Source organism: Prenolepis imparis, unplaced genomic scaffold (genome assembly GCF_030444845.1).
Source record: "Prenolepis imparis isolate NDT839.2.m4 unplaced genomic scaffold, iyPreImpa1.0 SCAF_120, whole genome shotgun sequence".
NCBI lineage: Eukaryota > Metazoa > Arthropoda > Insecta > Hymenoptera > Formicidae > Prenolepis > Prenolepis imparis.
In genome coordinates this window covers 4,426-22,541 of record NW_028141278.1, presented here as the reverse complement: position 1 = coordinate 22,541, position 18,116 = coordinate 4,426, and the positions used below count along the sequence as shown (strand labels likewise).

Here is an 18,116-nt window from a genome sequence, read left to right as displayed (position 1 = left end):
AATTTTCGTTACGCGGAGGCGTATTAGCGTATCCTTGACGCGTATGTTCGTTTCGCGGTGGTTCGGGTTCGCGGCGGTCACGTGTTTTATATCGATCGCGGTCTATTTCTTCCCGTTTTGCGAGTTCTTTCGCTCTCGCGAACGCCTCAGACGGGACAGAGTATAATCGTCTGTCCATCTGCAATCTGTACTGCAGAGGGAGTCCTTCGCAGAAAGATCGTGCCGTGAGCTCGTCGATTCTTAGGGCTGTCTCATTATCTATGCGTCCCATTGCGCGGCGTTCGGCGTCTAAAATCGCGGATCGTAGATCTTTGACGCGGCTGATGTAATCTAACATGTGCTCTTGGGGTTTTAAGTATACGATACTAAGTTCTCCCCTGTATTGATCGATCGTTTTCGCGGGCCCGAATGCGTTATTTAATAGGTCGATCAGTTGTGTGATGCTTTCGCAGGGCTCCCCCTCGACGGCGCTATAGGCACGCCCGCTAAGCTTATTAAGTAAGAGTTTGGTGAGGTTGCGTTCGGATGTCGGGGGAATTATTTCTTTCGCGCGTTGGCATGCCCGTGTAAATTGCCTTAACGGTATATTATAACCGTCGAAAGTAGGCACGGTTTCGGTCGCTTCGCGAAAGGAGACCTTGGGGGACTGGGGTCGTCCGGAAGGTAACTCGGAATGCCCGGCGGAGTCGTCGAGCGATAGTAGAGGTTGGCCCGAGAGTCTGATAGACGGACTGGGCTCTCGCCGCAGCCGATTCACCTCATTGCGTAATATTTCGATTTCCGCGAGGAGATCGTTTTTGAGGGAATTCATATCCTCAGGGATGGTGCCCTGGGGTTGGCTCTTTCCCGGATTCCTTTCCATATTTTCGCGGAGCGTTTCGATTTCGCGTTCTCGTTTATCTGCTCTTTTCCGTTGCTCTTCGAGGAGTGCGGCCTCCTCTCTTAGGCTGATTTCTTTGGTTTTCGCGAGAGCTTCCCTAGTTCTAATACGATTTTGAGCTTCGATAATTTCGACTTCCTTTTGCTTTAATTTTGCTTGTATATCCACGAGCTGTGCTTCAGTTAATTCCTTTCCCGCGAATTCCTTTTCAAGCGATTCTTCCTTATCTCCCTGTCTTCCGCGCGTCCCGACCATAGCTCGGAAATTTCAGTATCCCACCGCTGTCACCAGTTTTGTTACGTCCGGGGGTGCAGTTGCGGCGTAAATTTTACGAAATTTAAATCGCGACCTACGAACTCGAACTGCGGGGCGGACTACGTCGTATTTCGGAATTACTCCGGGGATACCCACGACGACAGGTATTTCCTTTATGGTCACGGTTGCGTTTTGGGAGAAAGGGAGCGTTTCGTATAGGTTCGATTACTGACGAATCAGTCCATGTATCCGCGGAATCGTTCGAGTGAATCGTTGACGGAGTGGAAAATAGTGATTACTGTATTACCATCCGAGTCGATACGGTAGGGTTCTTCACCACGGCGGTACAGAAGGTAAGCTCGTTGGCAATGATAACAAGGGTGGTCGATGTCACGTGTTTTCGACAGTCGGTAAAAATTGCAGACTGAGCAAACGACTCCGGTCGGTACGTCGCCGATAACGAGGAGATGCTTAGCGCAAGTTAACCACTCAGATTGCACGCCAATAGGTAAACGCATATGGCAATCCGTACAGAGAGCGGCACTTGTTTCCTTATTAATAAAACCGATTATCCGTTGGCAATACGGGAGGTTATTTAGGGTTTCTTCAATAGTTTCTTCCTCGGAATCATCCTCGGGGAGAAGCAAAGTGGTGGGGATATCCAAGTGTGACGGTATTATTGGACACATAGGAGTTGATTGTTTAAACTAATGTTAGTTAAAATAAATAATTGCCATGAGGTCGATTTGAATGTTCTAACACGTTCACGAAGTTTCTAGATATTCTGGAAAGATTTAGAATTTTCCAAAGGGTTGACTGTAGGATACCTACTGCAGTTTTATGAGGGCCATAAACTGACCCTTGATAAAAAAAAAGGTTTCGCACGATTTCTCTTTTTGGGAGATGAGAAAATTTAAGACGCGCAGAGAATATTCTGGAAACCCGTGGTAAGCTAATATTTCTAAAATTGCAAGAGAATTTATTAGTTATTATTGTTAAGTGATTCAAAAATGCGTAGACGTAGTTTCCGAAATAGATTCTTGTATTTCGCGGGTTCCCGGGCAGAAGGGAGGCTCGTGTTGTAAAGAAATATCTTGAGCACCTACCTTATTTAATTTCCAAGGAATGGACAACGACTGGATGGCGATGATCCGGGGTACCCGCGTTGTAGAGGGTGTACAGGATGCCAGACCTTTCTGCAGATACCTTGTACGGCGTGGATCGTTGTCCGGGATGTCGTTCAATGGCACCTTGGAATTCTTGATTTCGATCGCGTGCAATTGCGTAGGCCACTCCCGTAATTTAACGTCCGCGTGATTATTATTATTATTATTAATGCTAAAAGGCACGGAGTCGCCGAACAATCTATCGTATTCCGCGTCGTTATGATAGTCGATTCCAATGAAATTAGAGAGACCACGTGTTGATTCAGTGCGATGTAGTCGTGCTGTTATACGCCGTAGTTGATTCTTTCTTCCTGCACGGCGTGTTTTAGGCATTATAAAATTTAAACATTCTGAACGTCGTTTCGCTTCTGCAATAACTAACGTGCGGCGGTCCTCACTGTTCGTTGTTGCTTTCGGCGAGAGATTATGAGCGGTTCGTCCTCTCTGAATAATCACTACGAGGTTCAGGAAATATTTCTATGTTATAGAATAGTAATTTGTTAGGAATGGATTATTTGACGCGTGTTTTAGGCATTGTAAAATTTAAACGTTCTGAACGTCGTTTCGCTTCTGCAATAATTAACGTGCGGCGGTCCTCACTGTTTGTTGTTGCTTTCGGCGAGAGATTATGAGCGGTTCGTCCTCTCTGAATAATCACTACGAGGTTCAGAAAATATTTCTATGTTATAGAATAATAATTTGTTAGGAATGGATTATTCGACGTGTGCAGGCGAGAGAATTCGAGATGCGTTGTAGAAATAATATAGGCTTGGAGATACACGAGGTTGGAACTAATTTAGAATGAATTTAGAATATTTATATATATAACACTTTTATTCTAGTATAACACTACGAGTAATACAAAGTATCTAAGTTAAATTTTAGAGTTAGAATCTTAGAGTTAGAGTCTTAGAATTAGACTTAGAATCTTAGAGTTAGAATTTGAATTTTAGAATTCGGAGAGAGTCTTAAAGGTGACTGCTCTGCTTGACGGCGCGATTAGAACTGAGCTCCTCTGGGCTCGCTCTGAGGTCCTTCGGTTTTCGGCAGCTCGGTTGCGGCGGCCGAGAGTGGGGGAACTCTCTAGAGTAGGGAGTTGCCGTGGTAGGGAAGTTCCCAGGTGTTGCGGAGCGCCGCGCTCAGGCACTAGGCGGAGTTAGATGTCATGGCCGGCATTGGCGCGCATTTCAAACGGTGTTATAAGAACTTAGAATTATTTTGCATAGGAGTGAAAAATTTAAGTAGCCGGACGTGACATTACTTTTATTACTAGTATTGTTCTTATTGAATTATTTTTCCTATTAATATAAACTTATTGACAGGAAATCTAGATCGAACTTTTTATATTATCACGCTTAAACTCTCAAAAGTAGTCTCGATTTCTTACAAAATGATCTGCCAGATTTGTTAGTTCCGGCAGAGAATAATTTAGAAGAGGTAACATTAAATAGATGAGCTACGATATTCATGCACGATGACGCACTTGCCCATTCTGCACGTAAGAATTATTTTTATTATAAAAATATTTATTTTTAATATGTATAATATATCTTTACTCTTATTTTATTATTATTATATTTATATTATTATTTATTTTTATTTTATTATTATACAAATGTTTATAATTATTATTTTATTGCGTAGTTTAATAGAATCTATCGAAATTGTGAAGATCGCTATCTCAGTTTCAATACTGTATTCTACTCTCAGGGCTTAATTTTTATATCATGTTTACACATCAAGACTAAAAATCTTAATAAAAGTAGTCATTACTACATACATATGTATTATAATGTTTTCATACATCAAGAAAGTTTTTTCTTGTTAAATATGTTAAAAATAAAAACATACTTTGCGCTTAAAATAAATTTAATATTTAAGTCCAATTATCGGAACCACTTTTAATATTAATTTCAATGAATCTTATTCAAAAGTATCATCCGCCATTACTTCGATAAAAATTTTCCTCAAGGATGGGAAGGATTCAGTACTAGTCCGTGGCCTGCTCGATCTCCGGACTACAACTCATGTGACCTTTCTCTTCAAAGAAAAAGTATTTCTAAACACAAATATGGAGACAGCTAACGAGATGGAAAAATTAAATATTCCACACTGCCGAGAGTATCGAGAATAATCAAATTTTAAGAGCTACGCAAAACGTACAAAAAAGAGCAGAGACATGCTACATTCGCTTCGCCTCACTTTGTCTCGCTCTCCGATCCCGCGCTCCCCACCCAGTAGGCGGCGCCTACGCTACCTTCCGTTGTAGCCACGCGCTGATTGGCAAACTTTAACAATTTATAGCGTAAAAAATAAAGCTCAGATAAAAAAATGGCTCAGGACTTTTCGATTTAGTTTGTTGTCCTGCACCTGATGGTGTGCTTCGTATACGTTTGTTTAGTTACACCCTGTATATATATATATATATATATATATATATATAACAGTCCTGAATATACAATACTGTAAACAATTAGTTGAAGTCAAATAGTCTTAAAATGAATTTTGATATGAAAAATTTTCCATTTCTAAAATATTTTTCTATATATATATTTCTTTTATTTTTTTTTACTTCTTTATATATTTTTTTTTACTTTGCTTCTATATTGGCTAATATATAATAATGTTTTTATTATGATAATTGCAATATCCTCTATACTAGATTGTAGTTTGATTGCATCGCTGCAAAAAATACAGCTCTAAATATAATAGTGTAAACAAAAATATTTAAGCGCTTAAACAGTTAAAGTCAAGTCTTAAAATGGATGTAAAACACATTTAATGTAAAAAATTTTTTATTTTAAAAATATTTTCCTCTTTTTTATGATTTTTTAAATAATTGTAAACTATTTTAAAAGTAATACAATTATTCCGAAACACAAGCAGCACAGTTATAAGTATCGACAAAAAATTTCACAGTATGCAGTACAAGAAATAAGCAACAATCTACAGGCTCATAAAAGCGACGAAATGGCATATTCAAATTATAATAATTGTCTTCTGGAAGTGAACAATAATGAAACCAACTTTATCTCGGAAATCGCACCAGATGAAATTATCCAAGAGATTATATACCAGAAAATTATCCCAGAAATCATACAAGAAGTAACAATTGGAGATAATATATTACCCACACAGAACAAAAACCTCTAATGGATGTCCAGTAGACGTCCACCATGGAGATTCAAAATCTCCATTAGACATCCACGTAACATCTTATGGATATCTACTAGACATACATAGTTTCGCATTTGCTATGTCCATTCGACATCCATTAGATGTATGCATAGATGTCATATGGACGTCATATAGAGTAATCATGGATATTTCATCAAGCTTTGATGACGAATAATGAATATTAATTAAAAGTTATTTAAATTCATTATAGATGCTCTTTTCAATAAAAATTAAAAACTAAACTTTTTATTTATAAATTGATGGAATTATATTATATCTACCAAAAGATTGTTTACAATTAGACTTTAACATTATAATTCCCTGTATTGGAATTGTATCAGAAAAATTACTTACTATGAAATATTTATGATATCTTCAATCTTGATAGCCGCTTTCTGCAAGCTATATATAATTCTCATGACTAAAACTTAAATACGAGATAGATAGCGCATCGCGCGGCGCATAGCGGTAAATAAAAGAACTAACGACTACTTAATGCTATTGTATAAATTTTGGATTTCTATTAAAGATCTATTCGACATCCACCATGGAGATAGATGTCATATGGAGCTATGGAGATTATATGGACGTCCAATGGATGTCATGTTCTGTGTGGGTACCGTCCGACGAATGCGACAGTAATTCTTCATCGATATCAGAAAATAATGATATAAATATTGATCGATTGCAAAGAAATCTAGTGAAATGGACCCACGCTAATAAAATTTGTAGATGTGCCGTGACCAGTCTATTAAAAGTTTTGAGAAAAGAAAAGGCCATGCAATATTTTCCATCAGACGCCCGAACGTTTTTAAAAACTCCGAGAAAGGCGATATGTATTTCAATGGTCAATATGTTCATTTTGGTATTGTCAAAAGCTTACATCATATTAAAAACAAGCGGTACCGTTACATATATACCTGAGGAAATTCATTTATCCTTCAACATAGATGGATTACCGCTTACCAAAAGTTCCAAGAGTCAATTATGGCCAATTCTTGGAAGTTTCAGAAATTTTCAAGACAAAACACCATTTCTCATTGGCGCTTTTCATGGATATCAAAAGCCTCCAGCTGCTGAACTATTTTTACAGTATTTTATTGAAGAAGCAATAAATCTTATACAAAATGGCTATATCCATAATAATATTAACAGAAAATTTATTATCGATTGTTTTATATGCGATGCTCCTGCAAAAGCATATATCTGCTGTATTAAAAGCTATGGAGGATATTATGCATGTAATAAGTGTAAAACCAAAGGCATGTGGCACAAGGGAAAAGTGGTGTATCCAGAAATGAATGCTCCGCTGCGAACAGCAGAATCATTTGCAACGCAATCTGACAGACAACATCATACAGGAATAAGTCCTTTATTGAGCCGGATGAAGTTAGCCCCCCTATATTAGATATTATTAATTTTTTTTACATGCTTCGATTGCACATTGTTTGCACATGTTTGCACATTCTTTATTTTTGTTTGCACATCTCTAATACAAAAGTTATTCAAAAAAACTTTTGGGGGGACCAATTTCACATTAGCCCCCATTTTGTGCAAAAATGGTTTTTAATTAACCTAATCGATAGATTTTCGTTTGCACATTTCTAAACAATTTGAATTTTCGTTTGCACATCTCTAGAAAAAAAGTTATTTAAAAAAACACTTTAGGGGTTATCTTCCGTACAAAAGTACTAAAATTTCGCGAAAATCCTTTCGTAATAAGCATAATCGATAGATTTTCGTTTGCACATTTCAATACAATTTGAATTTTTGTTTGCACATCTCTAGAAAAAAAGTTATTAGAAAAACAAACCTATTGGGGAGCTAACTTCACATTCAAAAATATTCAAATTTCGCGAAATTCTTGTCGTAATAAGCTTAATTGATAGATTTTCGTTTGCACATTTCGATACAATTTAAATTTTTGTTTGCACATCTTTTGAAAACAAGTTATTTAAAAAAAACACTTTAGGGGCTATGTTCCGTACAAAAATATTCAAATTTCGTGAAAATTCTTTTGTAATAAGCTTAATCGATAGATTTTCGTTTGTACATTTCGATACAATTTGAATTTTTGTTTGCACATCTTTTGAAAACAAGTTATTAAAAAAAACAATGGAGATTTCCAAAGTTTTTCTTTTAATAACTTTTTTTCTAGATTTGAGATTACTAAGTTCGATCAATTAATAAATCCTCGAATTTACAATTTTTCTCGCCTATTTTCCCGTTGTAAGTTCGAGGATTTATTAATTGATCGAACTTAGTAATCTCAAACCAAGAGATACAGTTCCGAGAAATTAGATTTAATTTTCGTGCTTGGCTCTATTGGCCGAATTTAAGAATCACATTTAGTTATTAATGTCACGTCCGGCTACTTAAATTTTTTCACTCTTATGCAAAATAATTCTAAGTTCTTATAACACCGTTCGAAATGCGCGCCAATGCCGGCCATGACATCTAACTCCGCCTAGTGCCTGAGCGCGGCGCTCCGCAGCACCTGGGAACTTCCCTACCACGGCAACTCCCTACTCTAGAGAGTTCCCCCACTCTCGGCCGCCGCAACCGAGCTGCCGAAAACCGAAGGACCTCAGAGCGAGCCCAGAGGAGGGCAGTACTAATCGCGCCGTCAAGCAGAGCAGTCACCTTTAAGACTCTCTCCGAGTTCTAAAATTCAAATTCTAACTCTAAGATTCTAATTCTAATTCTAAGACTCTAATTCTAACTTTAACTCTAAGATTCTAACTCTAAAATTTAACTTAGATACTTTGTATTACTCGTAGTGTTATACTAGAATAAAAGTGTTATATATATATATATTCTAAATTCATTCTAAATTAGTTCCAACCTCGTGTATCTCCAAGCCTATATTATTTCTAAAACGCATCTCGAATTCTCTCGCCTGCACATGCCGAATAATCCATTCCTAACAAATTATTATTCTATAACATAGAAATATTTTCTGAACCTCGTAGTGATTATTCAGAGAGGACGAACCGCTCATAATCTCTCGCCGAAAGCAACAACAAACAGTGAGGACCGCCGCACAATAATTATTGCAGAAGCGAAACGACGTTCAGAACGTTTAAATTTTACAATGCCTAAAACACGCGTCAAGTAATCCATTCCTAACAAATTACTATTCTATAACATAGAAATATTTCCTGAACCTCGTAGTGATTATTCAGAGAGGACGAACCGCTCATAATCTCTCGCCGAAAGCAACAACGAACAGTGAGGACCGCCGCACGTTAGTTATTGCAGAAGCGAAACGACGTTCAGAATGTTTAAATTTTATAATGCCTAAAACACGCCGTGCAGGAAGAAAGAATCAACTACGGCGTATAACAGCACGACTACATCGCACTGAATCAACACGTGGTCTCTCTAATTTCATTGGAATCGACTATCATAACGACGCGGAATACGATAGATTGTTCGGCGACTCCGTGCCTTTTAGCATTAATAATAATAATAATAATCACGCGGACGTTAAATTACGGGAGTGGCCTACGCAATTGCACGCGATCGAAATCAAGAATTCCAAGGTGCCATTGAACGACATCCCGGACAACGATCCACGCCGTACAAGGTATCTGCAGAAAGGTCTGGCATCCTGTACACCCTCTACAACGCGGGTACCCCGGATCATCGCCATCCAGTCGTTGTCCATTCCTTGGAAATTAAATAAGGTAGGTGCTCAAGATATTTCTTTACAACACGAGCCTCCCTTCTGCCCGGGAACCCGCGAAATACAAGAATCTATTTCGGAAACTACGTCTACGCATTTTTGAATCACTTAACAATAATAACTAATAAATTCTCTTGCAATTTTAGAAATATTAGCTTACCACGTGGTTTCCAGAATATTCTCTGCGCGTCTTAAATTTTCTCATCTCCCAAAAAGAGAAATCGTGCGAAACCTTTTTTTTTTTATCAAGGGTCAGTTTATGGCCCTCATAAACTGCAGTAGGTATCCTACAGTCAACCCTTTGGAAAATTCTAAATCTTTCCAGAATATCTAGAAACTTCGTGAACGTGTTAGAACATTCAAATCGACCTCATGGCAATTATTTATTTTAACTAACATTAGTTTAAACAATCAACTCCTATGTGTCCAATAATACCGTCACACTTGGACATCCCCACCACTTTGCTTCTCCCCGAGGATGATTCCGAGGAAGAAACTATTGAAGAAACCCTAAATAACCTCCCGTATTGCCAACGGATAATCGGTTTTATTAATAAGGAAACAAGTGCCGCTCTCTGTACGGATTGCCATATGCGTTTACCTATTGGCGTGCAATCTGAGTGGTTAACTTGCGCTAAGCATCTCCTCGTTATCGGCGACGTACCGACCGGAGTCGTTTGCTCAGTCTGCAATTTTTACCGACTGTCGAAAACACGTGACATCGACCACCCTTGTTATCATTGCCAACGAGCTTACCTTCTGTACCGCCGTGGTGAAGAACCCTACCGTATCGACTCGGATGGTAATACAGTAATCACTATTTTCCACTCCGTCAACGATTCACTCGAACGATTCCGCGGATACATGGACTGATTCGTCAGTAATCGAACCTATACGAAACGCTCCCTTTCTCCCAAAACGCAACCGTGACCATAAAGGAAATACCTGTCGTCGTGGGTATCCCCGGAGTAATTCCGAAATACGACGTAGTCCGCCCCGCAGTTCGAGTTCGTAGGTCGCGATTTAAATTTCGTAAAATTTACGCCGCAACTGCACCCCCGGACGTAACATTAAACACCGAGAGCCGATAAAAATATTCCTTAATTTATATTTTTTTCTACAGATGTGCAAAAAAAATTCAAATTGTATCGAAATGTGCAAACGAAAATCTATCGATTAAGCTTATTATGAAAGGATTTTTGCGGAATTTGAATAGTTTTGAATGTGAAGTTAGCCTCCCAATATGTTTTTTTCAATAACTTTTTTTCTAGAGATGTGCAAACAAAAATTCAAATTGTTCTAAAATGTGCAAACGAAAATCTATTAATTAAACTTATTATGACAAGGATTTCGCGAAATTTGAGTATTTTTGAATGTGAAGTTAGCTCCCCAATAGGTTTGTTTTTCTAATAACTTTTTTTCTATAAATGTGCAAACGAAAATTCAAATTGTTTTGAAATGTGCAAACGAAAATCTATCGATTATGCTTATTACGAAAGGATTTTCGCGAAATTTTAGTACTTTTGTACGGAAGATAGCCCCTAAAGTGTTTTTTTAAATAACTTTTTTTCTAGAGATGTGCAAACGAAAATTCAAATTGTTTAGAAATGTGCAAACGAAAATCTATCGATTAGGTTAATTAAAAACCATTTTTGCACAAAATGGGGGGCTAATGTGAAATTGCCCCCCCCAAAAGTTTTTTTTAAATAACTTTTGTACTAGAGATGTGCAAACAAAAATGAAGAATGTGCAAACATGTGCAAACAATGTGCAATTGAAGCATGTAAAAAAGATTAATAATATCTAATATAGGGGGGTTAATTTCACCCGGCTCCTTTATTGAGGCTTAATATTGATATGATTTCACAAATGCCATATGATTACATGCATTTAGTGATCTTAGGCCAAGTAAAAAAAACGTTAAAACTAATGACTGGAAAGCTGAATCCTATGAAGTTGAGTGCACAACAAATTCTAGAGATTTCCAAACGGCAGCTGGAACTTCGAAAGTATGTTACAAATGATTTTGCCCGTAAACCGAGAGCTTTGGACGAACTCGGTCGCATGAAAGCCACTGAATTTTGTGAATTTCTGTTGTACACTGGATCCATTGTCTTGCGCAAGATAGTAAAGCCCGATGTATATAATCATTTTATAAAACTCTCAGTGGCTATACGTCTTCTAGCAACTCCTGGTATTGATATCGAACAAAATAGATATGCGAAGCGCTTGTTAGAAGAATATTTTGCTGAATTTTTACAATTATATGGAATACATAATGCAACATACAATACGCATGGATTACTACACTGTCACGTCCCGGGCGGTCGCGGCGTGAAAATCGCGGAGCGTACTCGCGAACACGTGCTCGGACCGTTGCACGGGGCAACATCGCGTTTTCGGATCAATGTCCGGGGATCGCCTGCGACGAGAGGTCCGGATGGTTACACGCAACGGCTTAAAGATTCGCGGGAGCGTATGATGAAAGGGTTTTATTCTAGGTATTCTCGGAAACGTTCAAGTGAGTCGTCGACACCATGGAAAATTGTTATTACCGTGTTGCCGTCACTGTCGGTATAAGGGGTCGCTTGGTTATCGACGTACCGTAGGTAACTGAGCTGGGAATGGTAACAGTGTAGACGGGGGTCACGAGTTTCCGACAGTCGGTGGAAGTTACACACTGAACACGTTGTCCCCGTCGGTAGGTGACCGATCACAAGTAGGTGCTTTGCAATGATTAACCAATCGTCCCTTACGACAGTGCGACTACGCATATGACAATCCACGCAGAGTGCAGCATTAGTATCTTTATGGATAGAACCGACTGCGATTTGATAATAAGTGCGTTCAGTTTCGAGAGGGGTTTCAACCCCGTCAGAAGGCGGGAAAACGTACTCGGGTTTACGCGGACACATTGGGATCCCTCATTATTAAAGCAACTATAATGCTAAAAAGTAGTAATAATAAATGTTGATAACAATAAAGGAAATCATCAAAGGCGCAACAAGGCACGGCGCATGTTATAAAAATACGTGTGTCAAGGTTTACTTAACATTGTTGAATGAAAAAAATATAATATTACAAAATAATATTGGAGAATATTCGTTCTCTAATACTGGCACGAAAAACGAAACCGGCCGGAGAATTTGGAAAGAGAAATCGTTCCCTAGTTTTTATGGCTGACCCTTTTTTTATCAGGACCCGAGTTTCACTTTTATGACTCTAGGTTGGAAAAACTGAGTTTCACTTTTATGACTCTAGGTTGAAAAAACTGAGTTTTACCTTTGAAATCCTGCAGCAAGACTCTACACTAAATATTATTTTAGTTTGGTTTGCCCGTTGAAGAATTTGTTCATTTACTAATCTAGAACGTTATTGTTACTCTTAAGTGAGACCGAAGGATCTTAAGTTGACGAGAGATATTTCTTTCACTTACCTTTTAGTCGAGCTGTAGTGGGTGGGTGGCAGTTCCCCGATGCTTTGGAGTAGCTTCTCGTATTGTTCGTACAAGACTTCAGCTCTGCGTCGGAGATATCCGGATCTGCGGGTGTCGTTTTCTGGGATGGACTCGATGAATTTAAGCAACGGCAGTACTGGATGCTCGAACTCGCTGGTCGTCAATTGTGCAGGCCACTTTATTAGTTCGGTATTTTTGTTATTATTATTATTAATCTCGAAGGGTGTGTTCCCTTTGAAAAGTTTATCGTACTCTGAGTCGTTATGTAAATAATATAAATTTATAAAAAAATTTAAAAAAAAAACGCCCAGCGTTGTTTAAGTATAGTATAGTCACGTCCTTCCTTCGACTCTTCCTTTCTATTGAGTCTGGACGTAACAATATCATATATAACAATTTTTAAATTATATTTGAAATGTATAAAATTCTGTATAAGCTATGTATAATTATATATAATTTCATACAAAAGTTAAAAAATTATAAATAGCTTATATATAATTTTCTATATTTCTATATAATATTATATTGTTTTATATATGATTATATATTAAAAAATTTTTTCCGGGAAGTACCTTTTGTTATTTTCACCATTCTTTTTTAGAATCTTTCCTGAAACTTTTGAAATGATGCTGACAATAATTGGTCCAGCATTACGAGCAATTAATAATACACTCTCTGGCAGAAAGCCAATACCAGAAAAAAAACAATTACTTATTGCTATTTGGTTTATGGCTACTCCTGATTCTTACAGGGTATTGTTACATTCTTACAGGTATGTACAGTGGCAGTCACTGATTCGTTCTCTGAAAGTATATCCACACAAACTTGCATAGCGCATAAACGTATGCATAAGAAAATAAACCAATCAAATGTCTTATCCATACGCTTATGCGCTTATGCAAGTTTGTGTGGATATACTTTGAGGGTAAGGGGGCGGTACATAGAAGTTTAATTTACTAGTGTACTCCCCTTACCTCAAGGAACGAATTAATGACTAGCAGTGTACAGTATTTTTTAGTATTGTATATTACAATAAGGCCGGGTCTAAAATAGGTGTAGTAAACTCTAAGCCTTAAGAAATTGATCAATCACAGTCGATTATTCCCCTCATTCTTGATTGTGATTGGTGAATTTTTTAAGGCTTAGAGCTTACTACACCTATTGTAGACCCAGCCTAGCACATTATTGATAGCGTTTTCGAATGAAGCAGATTTGATCGACCCGAGGTCGATTAATGACATGAATGACCAATCACAGCCGTTTATTTTTCAGAGAAATGGCTGTGATTGGTGAATGACGTCATTAATCGCTCTCGGATCGATCAAATCTGCTTCATTCGAAAACAATATTAATCTATATAATACATCATTATTTTAGATCTGTAGCGACAAAATTTGGAGTGGGCAAAGCAACTGCTTTTCGAGCATTGAGGCGTGTAACATATGCTCTCCATTGTATTGCACCTCAATTTATTATATGGCCAAGAGATGAGGTTGCCGTTAGTGTAATGGAACGATTTGAACGATCATGCGGCTTCCCAAATGTTATCGGAGCGATTGATGGGACTCATATTAAAATCCGAGCTCCTCCTAAAGATGCTCAATAGTATATCAATCGAAAAGGTTTCCATTCCATTAACGTGCAAGTAATATGTGATTCTCTTGGTCGTTTTACACTTGTATATGCTGGACAAGTTGGATCGGTCCATGACTCTCGAGTTTTTCGAAACTCGCCAGTAGCCCGGTTTGTTCGATTGCCTGAAGAATATTTCCCCAATGATTCACATATCATCGGATATGCTGCATACCCCATTCAACCTCACATAATGGTGCCTTTTCGAAATAATGGATATTTGACAGATCGGCAAAAAAACTTTAATTATTGTTGTCGTCCACGAGAATGGCAATTGAACGTGCTATAGGGTCCCTAAAAATGCGTTTTAGGATACTTTTAGACTGTTTGCCATTAACAAACATAAAAAAAGTTCCAGAATTTATTTTAGCATGCTGTATGTTACACAATATTTGCGTATTCCAAAATGATGAAATGCCCATGGGTATACAATTCAATCTTGATGAAGAAGTCAACCTTGTTAATATACACCACGATACAGAATTAGGAAAAGAGAAACGATTAACAATTATGAATGCGCTACGAATGAGATTATAATTATTAATAAAAATATATATATAAGTATAAAAATACTTTTTATTCTTTTTTAGGATTGTACATCTGAAATCGGGACGCACCCGTTAAATTAATAACATATTTCGTATAATTTAACACAAATAAAAACTGTAGTATGCTCTCTCTTCCTCTGTGTGTGTGTGTATGTATGTGCGTGTGTGTGCGTGCGCGCGCGTGGGAGGGATCTTATCTTTGGTTCTTTCGGTGGATATACGAGGTAATAATTAAACTAATGAACTATATAAACTACTAAACTAATAAGCTAATAACTGTTACGTCCGGGGGTGCAGTTGCGGCGTAAATTTTACGAAATTTAAATCGCGACCTACGAACTCGAACTGCGGGGCGGACTACGTCGTATTTCGGAATTACTCCGGGGATACCCACGACGACAGGTATTTCCTTTATGGTCACGGTTGCGTTTTGGGAGAAAGGGAGCGTTTCGTATAGGTTCGATTACCGACGAATCAGTCCATGTATCCGCGGAATCGTTCGAGTGAATCGTTGACGGAGTGGAAAATAGTGATTACTGTATTACCATCCGAGTCGATACGGTAGGGTTCTTCACCACGGCGGTACAGAAGGTAAGCTCGTTGGCAATGATAACAAGGGTGGTCGATGTCACGTGTTGTCGACAGTCGGTAAAAATTGCAGACTGAGCAAACGACTCCGGTCGGTACGTCGCCGATAACGAGGAGATGCTTAGCGCAAGTTAACCACTCAGATTGCACGCCAATAGGTAAACGCATACGGCAATCCGTACAGAGAGCGGCACTTGTTTCCTTATTAATAAAACCGATTATCCGTTGGCAATACGGGAGGTTATTTAGGGTTTCTTCAATAATTTCTTCCTCGGAATCATCCTCGGGGAGGAGCAAAGTGGTGGGGATGTCCAAGTGTGACGGTATTATTGGACACATAGGAGTTAATTGTTTAAACTAATGTTAGTTAAAATAAATAGTTGCCATGAGGTCGATTTGAATGTTCTAACACGTTCACGAAGTTTCTAGATATTCTGGAAAGATTTAGAATTTTCCAAAGGGTTGACTGTAGGATACCTACTGCAGTTTTATGAGGGCCATAAACTGACCCTTGATAAAAAAAAAAGGTTTCGCACGATTTCTCTTTTTGGGAGATGAGAAAATTTAAGACGCGCAGAGAATATTCTGGAAACCACGTGGTAAGCTAATATTTCTAAAATTGCAAGAGAATTTATTAGTTATTATTGTTAAGTGATTCAAAAATGCGTAGACGTAGTTTCCGAAATAGATTCTTGTATTTCGCGGGTTCCTGGGCAGAAGGGAGGCTCGTGTTGTAAAGAAATATCTTGAGCACCTACCTTATTTAATTTCCAAGGAATGGACAACGACTGGATGGCGATGATCCGGGGTACCCGCGTTGTAGAGGGTGTACAGGATGCCAGACCTTTCTGCAGATACCTTGTACGGCGTGGATCGTTGTCCGGGATGTCGTTCAATGGCACCTTGGAATTCTTGATTTCGATCGCGTGCAATTGCGTAGGCCACTCCCGTAATTTAACGTCCGCGTGATTATTATTATTATTATTAATGCTAAAAGGCACGGAGTCGCCGAACAATCTATCGTATTCCGCGTCGTTATGATAGTCGATTCCAATGAAATTAGAGAGACCACGTGTTGATTCAGTGCGATGTAGTCGTGCTGTTATACGCCGTAGTTGATTCTTTCTTCCTGCACGGCGTGTTTTAGGCATTATAAAATTTAAACATTCTGAACGTCGTTTCGCTTCTGCAATAACTAACGTGCGGCGGTCCTCACTGTTCGTTGTTGCTTTCGGCGAGAGATTATGAGCGGTTCGTCCTCTCTGAATAATCACTACGAGGTTCAGGAAATATTTCTATGTTATAGAATAGTAATTTGTTAGGAATGGATTATTTGACGCGTGTTTTAGGCATTGTAAAATTTAAACGTTCTGAACGTCGTTTCGCTTCTGCAATAATTAACGTGCGGCGGTCCTCACTGTTTGTTGTTGCTTTCGGCGAGAGATTATGAGCGGTTCGTCCTCTCTGAATAATCACTACGAGGTTCAGAAAATATTTCTATGTTATAGAATAATAATTTGTTAGGAATGGATTATTCGACGTGTGCAGGCGAGAGAATTCGAGATGCGTTGTAGAAATAATATAGGCTTGGAGATACACGAGGTTGGAACTAATTTAGAATGAATTTAGAATATATATATATATAACACTTTTATTCTAGTATAACACTACGAGTAATACAAAGTATCTAAGTTAAATTTTAGAGTTAGAATCTTAGAGTTAGAGTCTTAGAATTAGAATTAGAATCTTAGAGTTAGAATTTGAATTTTAGAATTCGGAGAGAGTCTTAAAGGTGACTGCTCTGCTTGACGGCGCGATTAGAACTGAGCTCCTCTGGGCTCGCTCTGAGGTCCTTCGGTTTTCGGCAGCTCGGTTGCGGCGGCCGAGAGTGGGGGAACTCTCTAGAGTAGGGAGTTGCCGTGGTAGGGAAGTTCCCAGGTGCTGCGGAGCGCCGCGCTCAGGCACTAGGCGGAGTTAGATGTCATGGCCGGCATTGGCGCGCATTTCAAACGGTGTTATAAGAACTTAGAATTATTTTGCATAGGAGTGAAAAATTTAAGTAGCCGGACGTGACATAACTAAAAAATCACCAGTGGTAATATACCGAACTTAATGACTTCTTATTTCATTCTTCTCAAAAGCGTACAATTTTCGCCCACTAATAGCTCCTGCACACAGGACGCGGAAACGCTTGCCGCGCGGCAAGAAGCGACGCGGTAGCCAATAAACATACAGCTCTTATTAAAAAGCGGTACGTTGATTGACTACCGCGTCGCTTCTTGCCGCGCGGCAAGCGTTTCCGCGTCCTGTGTGCAGAAGCCATAAGTACATAGCGTTATTCCTTACCAAAAATAAGTTGAAAAGTCCTGAAGAATTTTTATTGAGTAAAGTACGATCAAACAGCGCCGGACTTATGAAATTATTAAAAATTATTAAAATTATCATTTTATTATTTAAAATTATTCAGGACTTTTCAACTTATTTTTGATAAGGAATAACGCTATCTACTTAGTGGGCGAGAATTAATAAATGATACCCTGTGCATTTAATATTACTCTATCACATTTTTCGCGCATCGTAATCCAGCCTCACCCAGATTGCTTTGCGTATTTCTTATATATAATGGAAAGAAATTTAATCATTCTGCTGATTAAATTGCACCCTTTAAATATACAGAATATATAAATATCACAGTGTATTGCACTAACGTTAATCGTTTCGATTT

At 38.4% G+C, this 18,116-nt stretch overlaps 1 pseudogene; it reads left to right on the top strand.

Annotated features, from left to right (window-relative positions):
• Positions 1-3,775: 3,775 nt before the first annotated feature.
• Positions 3,776-11,746, top strand: LOC145947681 (uncharacterized; annotated as a pseudogene).
• Positions 11,747-18,116: the final 6,370 nt, after the last annotated feature.